Source organism: Saimiri boliviensis, chromosome 2 (assembly GCF_048565385.1).
Source record: "Saimiri boliviensis isolate mSaiBol1 chromosome 2, mSaiBol1.pri, whole genome shotgun sequence".
In the NCBI taxonomy this organism is placed as follows: domain Eukaryota; kingdom Metazoa; phylum Chordata; class Mammalia; order Primates; family Cebidae; genus Saimiri; species Saimiri boliviensis.
In genome coordinates, this window is record NC_133450.1 from 58,880,511 (window position 1) to 58,888,223 (window position 7,713).

Sequence of the window (7,713 nt, forward strand, 5' to 3'; positions counted from 1 at the left end):
GTGTAGTGTGAACATCTCTGCTGCTTTAAGTCTCTCTGCTTTGTTCCTGGACACAGGTCGTCAAATTGGCGAATCACTGTGGTATGGTAGGAAGTTACAGTTTTTGATGGGGAATATCTACTAGATACAGTTTGGTAGAGAATTTCCTCTGAGTAAAATCTGGACAATGGCATCATATCCTGAACCAGCACATAATATTTGAGGCAGTAAAATGGCATGATCATTTCTTTGTCCTTTGGTAGAAGCTGCACCCTGGACCCAGGGCTGAAGCCCATGTGTTCCCCTGGTTGCTTTAAGAGAACAAGTCCATGTACGATAGAGCATTCTGCTTCTGATTCACTAACTCAAGCCTCTGTTCAGAATTCACATGTGGGAAAATTATTTGGAAGGTGCCATAACGAGAGCTGACTGCCAACAGTTCTGTGTATTGTGTGCCAGACAGCCTGGAAAGGTGGGGACTTGCCCCGGGGGACTCAAGGTGCTTGTTACCTACTCAGCAGGCTCTGGCTGGCAATGTCCAGGTCCCTGGGACATTGCCATCTGATAATCATCTCCACATTAGTTGGCTTTCCTGGCCAAACCATCAGGCCAGCTGGTGGCTTCTCTTTGGCAGCTGTTTCAAGAAAAGGATTTCTTTTACAGAGACAGTGTTTGAATGGATTTGGGGGTCTCTCCAACAGTGCTAAATTGTTTGTCCAACTTAAAAAAAATAAGTGAACAGGGACACATAATTTTTGACCTCCCTGTAATTTCTGACTGTAAGTCTACAGAATCAAAGTGCTCCACTTTGTACCTGCTGTATGTAAGCATTTCTGAATACTTTTTTCATGTTGGAATATCATGTTGTATATAGGCAGGGGATGAGTTTAGGAGCGTTATTAAATGTTGTCACAAGTTTCATAGAAAGATTTACATTCACATAAGATAATATGGCATAATGCATGAATTACTAGACATTTAATTACCTAATATTTTGATATAAATTCATTAAATAACTGTATATAAAATTTTCAACCTTTTTTCTTAATGTCAGGAATAAAATAACCAGGCCTTCTTTGGGGAATAACCTTGTTCTGAACACTGTATTTTTTTTTTTAACAGAAAAAACAAACTTGATTGTCTATTCATTTACTAAATAGAAAGAAGAAAAATAAAATGTAGTTAATGGAATAATCATCTGCTTTAGGTTTGTCATATACTTTTGGCTAAGGTAGTGTATTTATTTTGCTTTGGAAAAAACTGTTTTAAATCTATTTTCTAGCTATAGGCAAACATAAAAAGTAAGCATGCATGAAAAAAGTTCTCATAGATGTTGATAAATGGAAAAAGCAAGTTATAAAATAATACACTTAGTATGATTCCCAAACTTATAAAACAAAAAAGTAATATATCTATATACAGATATACAGAGATTCATTTGCATGTATCTAGGTGTGTAAAAAGTAATTGGAAGTAATGCTGAGATTTTAATTTCATTTGTTATTGAGTTTCTTGCATTTCCTGTTGTCCTGGATGCAGGTACTTCTCATGTGTTGGCAGATGAGGGTAAGTTCTTCAAAATAAGGAGCATAATGCTTCTCAGATGAGGGTGGTGACTGAGGCCTCTTGATGAACTTAAAGTTCTGAATGTCATGCTATTTTCCAGGGAAAGATAATGATGCAAAATTGAAGGCCTGAAAAAATTGAACCCTCTTTTTTCCTCAAAATAAAAAAAAATGTATATGTGGTGTATTCATTTATTTTCGTTGTTATACTGTCAGCACTATGTATTTGAGGCTTGGATAAAATTTACGTAATCAGAAAAAATTATTAAAAAATAAGGAAATTTCCAAGTGATGACTATGACCCATTTGTTAATCTATGGAAATGTACCTGATTTTAAGTCAAACAAATTATATTCACTGCATTAGCAGTCATAAGATGATGGTTAAGAAATAAAAATGGAGAGAGGCCAAGGACGAAATTGAACATGTGGCACACATTGCCACTGTGTGTCTCTGGCTGGTCTATCAGCCATCGCAAACATGCATGTCTTGGGTGTGACAAACTGTTGCAGAGAAGATACTAAGTGCTGAGCAGATTCTGCTTTATATAGCAAAGACGTTTTATTGCAGCCTTGGAGCCAATATAGTCTGATTTTTTGAAGACTTAAAAACACACCCACGATTTAAGCAGGCCCGAGGGATGCAAGAGGTGAGACATCAAGCCCAAGGCAATTTATTGGCAGAATTAAATTCTGGCTAATTTCCTTAGTGCCAGAGTGTCCAGCGCTCTCATTAACTGCACTAGTTACCAATGGAAAATTTGTCTTTCACTGTAGGGCACTTTGCTGAAGTGGAGCCAGCCTCCTGAGAAGTGCCTGGAAGATTGGTTTGGAGTATTCTGAAGTGGTTTGGGGCTGCCCAGGGACTCATGGGCATGGTGCAGTGACTCCTGTCAGGGACTCCTTTGGCCTCGTAGGTAGGTTCTGAAATGAGACCTTGTGCTCATGCCAGGCCCCGTAGCTAAGACAGCTTCTGTGTGTTATTGTGTGGGAAATGAGGTTCAGCTCCACAGTTCCCCTCCCAATTACTGGGAGAGGAATGCGAAAAGCAGAGCAGGGGACCTGGAGGAGGAGTGCACAGTGATGGAAGCACAAAGGCAGGAGATGGTTCTGGAAAAGACTCCAGTCACAGTCACTTCCAGGGCAGGAGAAGCCATAGTCAAGGGTAATTGCAAGCCAGAGAGCATAGGATTTATTGAGAGTTCAGGCATCTTGGGAAAGTGTAAAGAAGTGAGACGATTGGGACAGGAGGTAAAGATGCCAAGGTTTGCTGCGGCGAGGTGCAGGAAGGGTAAGCTGGGGTGTGATGGGGTAGGAGGTAAAATCAAAATGCCTTTGGATTTACAGGGTGAGTGGTTATCATGCAATGCAGAATTTTAGAATGTCCTCTATGATGACTTTTGCATTTTTACTCAACAAACTCCCATTATCCTATTGTTGTTTTCTGTTTGCTACTGTAATCAACAAAAGGCATGCCTTTTATTAAGTGACACTCAAGTAAAGGAATGACCGTATATATCTCCTTCCTTCCTTCCTTCCTTTCTTCTTTCCTTTTCCCGTTTCTTTTCTTTCAAGTCTCACTCTGTTGCCCAGGCTGGAGTGCTGTGGCATTCTCAGCTCACTGCAACCTCTGCCTCCCAGGTTCAAGCAGTTCTTATGCCTCAGCCTCCCAAGTAGCTGGGCCTTTCCCACCACACCCAGGTATTTATTGTATTTTTAGTACAGATGGGGTTTCGCCATGTTGGCCAGGCTGGTCTTGAACTCTTGACCTCTGTTGATCCACCTGCCTTAGCCTCCCAAAGTGTTGGAATTACAGGTGTGAGCCACTGCACGTGGCTTTAACTTCAGTCTCTAAACTGGCTAACAGCTTAATGCAATGAGATTGGGTGATATTAGGGGCTATGGATGACTGGACTTTGGCCATATTGAGGAACATGGCTGTCAAAGAGATGTGGGTATCTCACCCTTCCTGTATGCTATGGTCTGAATTATGTGTTCCTCCCAATTTCACATGTCAAAACCTAATTACCAAGGTGACAGTGTAAGAGATGGGGCCTTTAGGAGGTGATTAATCATGAGAGGTATGCCCTCGTGAATGGGATTATACCCTTTCAAAGGGCTTGAGGGAGGGAGTTTGGCCTCTTTTTTGCCCTCTTGCCCTTCTGCCTACTGCCTTTGAAGACACAGCAATAGGCACCATCTTGGAAGCAGAGAGCAGCCCTCACCAGAGACTGAGTTTGCTAGTGCCTTGATCTTGGACTTCCCAGCCTCAGGAACTGTAAGGAATAAATTTATGCTGTTTATAAATTACCCAGTCTCAGATATTTTGTTATAGCAGCACAGTTTGACTAAGACACTATGGTAAAAGACATGACAGAGATACTTTGGATTTATCCTGTAGGAGTTCACCTTGGGACTATGTTTATTTTCCTTTCAGGAAGTGTTTTTCCTGACTAGGCATAGTGGCTCATGCCTATAATCCCAGCATTTTGGGAGGCCGAGGCAGGCGGATCACCTGAGGCCAGGAGTTCAGGACCAGCCTGGTCAACATGGTGAAACCCCATCTCTACTAAAAATACAAAAATTAGCTCGGCGTGGTGGTGTGTGCCTGTAATCCCAGCGACACAAGAGGAGTCTGAGATATGAGAATCACTTGAAGGAGGCAGAGGTTTCAGTGAGATGAGATCATCCCATTGCACTACAGCCTGGGTGATAGAGTGAGACTTAGTCTCAAAAGAAAAAAAAAAGTGTTTTTCCTTTTGAGAAAGGAGAGACTAATGTATGTATCATTTCAGGCACTGGGATGATGCCATCCTGAGATGCGAGGAACTCTGAGATGAAAGAACAAAATGGGCCAGGCATGGTGGCTCACTCCGGTAATTTCAGCACTTTGGGAGGCCAAGGCGGGCAGATCACTCGAGGTCAGGTGTTTGAGACCAGCTGGCCAACATGGTGAAACCCCATCTCTACAAAAAATACAAAAATGAGTTGGGTGTGGTGGTGTTAGCCCTAGTCCCAGCTACTCAGGAGGGTGAGGCAGGGGAATCACCTTAACCTGAGAGGGAGAGGTTGCTGTGAGCTGAGGTGGCACCAGCCTAGGTGACAGAGTGAGACTCTGTCTCAAATGAAAACAAAACAAAACAAAACAAAACAAACAGGATGGTTTGAGACATGAGATATCATTTGAGCTAACAAGAGAGGATGTGATTAGAATACCTAGAGTATAACCAGAGAGTCACTAGAAGAAAAAAAAGGAAAAACTGGCAAAGTTAAAGATTCTGCTACGAATTGTAGTGTAGCTGTGAGAAACTGAACAAGTTAGAGTAGCTTTATCAGTAGATGTCTGGAGGGGAGCCAAGTAGAATGATTTACTTTATATGCCTAAGAAAATGTCTGCAGAAAGTAAATACAGGAAATAGGAGTCAGGATAGAGTAGGTAGGCATCCTTCAAAGGATTCCCTAAGTCCACAAGGTACCTTAGAGGGCTATTTCATCTATTCTGATAGACTTAGTGTTTTAGGATGAGAAACTCCCTTAGTGAATATGGCATACAGTGAGCTATTAACGGCCAGATGGTACAATTTTTTTTGTTGTTGTTCTTTTTTTAATTTGTTTTTAGAGATGGGGTTTCACCATGTTAGCCAGGATGGTCTTGATCTCCTGACCTGGGTTACAATTTTAATGTCTAAATACTGCTTACTTATTTATACATGCTCTGTGGTTAAAGAGGCTCACATTCTCACTTACTTTTTGCTTTATTATGCTTCTGTCCCCTGTAATTCTTTGTGTGTTAAAATGCAACCTCTTTTCAAGATATCAGTGTCCTCGCCCCCCACTAAGCTTCCCTAGCTCATAGGAAAGAAAGGGTAATTTTATGGCTACAGTTTTGTCTGATGCCATTGGAGAGCTTAAGTAACAGTTTGGCAAAGTATTATGAGAAGTCTTTCAGTAATGTCTAGTTTGCAGATGTAAATATAACAGGGAATTTTCTTTTTTTTAAAAAAGATTCCCCTCAGCTTTATTAAGGTATAAATGACATAAAATTATATACTCTTATTGTGTACAATGCGATGTTTTGATATATGTATACATTGTGAAATGATTAAATCAAGTTAATTAACACAGCATTTTTTTGTGGTAAGAACATTTAAGATCTACATTCTTAATTTTGAAGTATACATTATTATTGACTGCAGTCACCATACTGTACGAGAGATCTCCAAAACTTATTCCTCTGATTTAACTAAAACGTTGTGCCCTTTAACAAACATCTCTCCCCCACCCCTACTATCCCAGCCTCTTGCAACCACCATTCTGCTCTCTGCTTCTATGAGACTGACATTTTTAGATTCCACATGTAAGTGAGATCATACAGAATTTGTCTTGCTATGTCTAGCTTATTTCACTTATTGTCATGTCCTTTAGCTTCATTCATGATGTTACAAATGGCAGAATTTTTTTTTTCCTTTTAAGGCTGAAGAGTATTCCTATGTACGTAAATGCCACATTTTTTTTTTTTTATCCATTCATCCTTTGATGGACTAGATTGATTGATTCCATATCCTGGCTATTGTGAATAAGGCTGCAGTGAACCTGGGAGTGCCAATATCTCTTTGACACATTGATTTCATTTCCTTTGGTTAAATACGCAGAAGCGGGATTGCTGGATCATATGGTGGTTCTATTTTTAACTTTTTGAGGGCCCTCCAAACTGTTTTCTATAATGGCTGTACTGATTTTCATTCCTACCAACAGTGAACAAGGGCCCCCCTTTCTCCATATCCTTGCCAACAATTGTTATCTTTCATCTTTTGGATAATAGCTATTCTAACAGGTCTGAGGTGATATCTCATTGTGGTTTAGATTTGCATTTCCCTGATGATTAGTGAAGTTGAGTATTTTTTCCATAGACCTGTTGGCCATTTGTATGTCTTCTTTTGAGAAGTGTCTAATCAGATCCTTTGCCCATTTTTTGATCGAGTTGTTTGTTTCCTTGCTACTGAGCTATTTGAATTCATTATGTACTTTGGATATTAACCCCTTATCAGATGTATGCTTGGCAAATTTGCAACATGAAACAAGCTATACAAAGCAAGGCGGTGTTACTGTTGAGTAGTTCTAGGCAAGAGCTTCTGACTTCTTAGCCGGTATTAGAGTGTGGTTCTAGGGCCATCTTCATGAGAATAACCTGTTAAAAGACATATTACATGTGAAAAGCCTTCTTAAAAATGCAGATCCCTGGGTTCTACCCGAACCTGCTGAGCAAAAATTGCTGGGAGTGAGTCTCAGTAATCTGAGTTTGCAAACTTTCCAGATGATAATAATTCACAATAAAATGTTCAGATCCCCGACTTAAGGGAAGGAAGAGGGTATAGAATACCTTGCCCTCCCTTCTTATTGCAGCTGGGTCTGTTCTGAGTTCTCTTGGTTTTGAAGATCACACTTAAATTCTTGCTACCAAAGCATGGTCGGTGGACCAGCAGCCTCAGCATTACCTAGGCAGCTGTTAGAAATGTAGCATATCAGGCCCTGTCCCAGACGTGCTGAATCAGAATCTGCATTTTAACACGATCGCCAGATGATGCACATGCACAATTAAAGTCTGATCAGCACTGCCCACATTACTACGCTAATGTCGAACAGCAGGGGAAGGATTGAGCTGTCAGGTGTGAGGGCGGGGCCCAATAAGTAACTCCCTCTTTTTCCCTATCTCCCAACCAACTGAGAGACAAACCAGGAATCAGATAGATGGAGGATACCAACTCTTTTTTTTTTTTTCTTAAACTGAGAAAGGCTGTTTTGGAGGACATGACTTAGAGTCAAGTACAGTTATTAACCATTCCCGGAACTGAATATAACCTCCCAAATGTCTGGCCTCTTTGGCAGCTCTGCCCCACTAAGCTCTCTACATGGACGAAGCACCAGACCAGGATGCGCCCTTTCGACAGGCAGAGAGAGCCGAAGGGGAAAAGAGCTGAGGCAAGGCTGCCAAGTTTCTGCTTCCAGCCCTAAAAGCCGGTTACTCACCCCTTGCAATGAGGAAGCCAGGAGTCCTATCTAGGTAAGTTGTTCTGCCTGGAAACCCAAGGCATGAGGAATAAGTGCTCTTTCCTAATATCAGATGTAAAAATTCTGAGAGCTTTTGTCCCTTTGGAGACCACAAGTTGCAT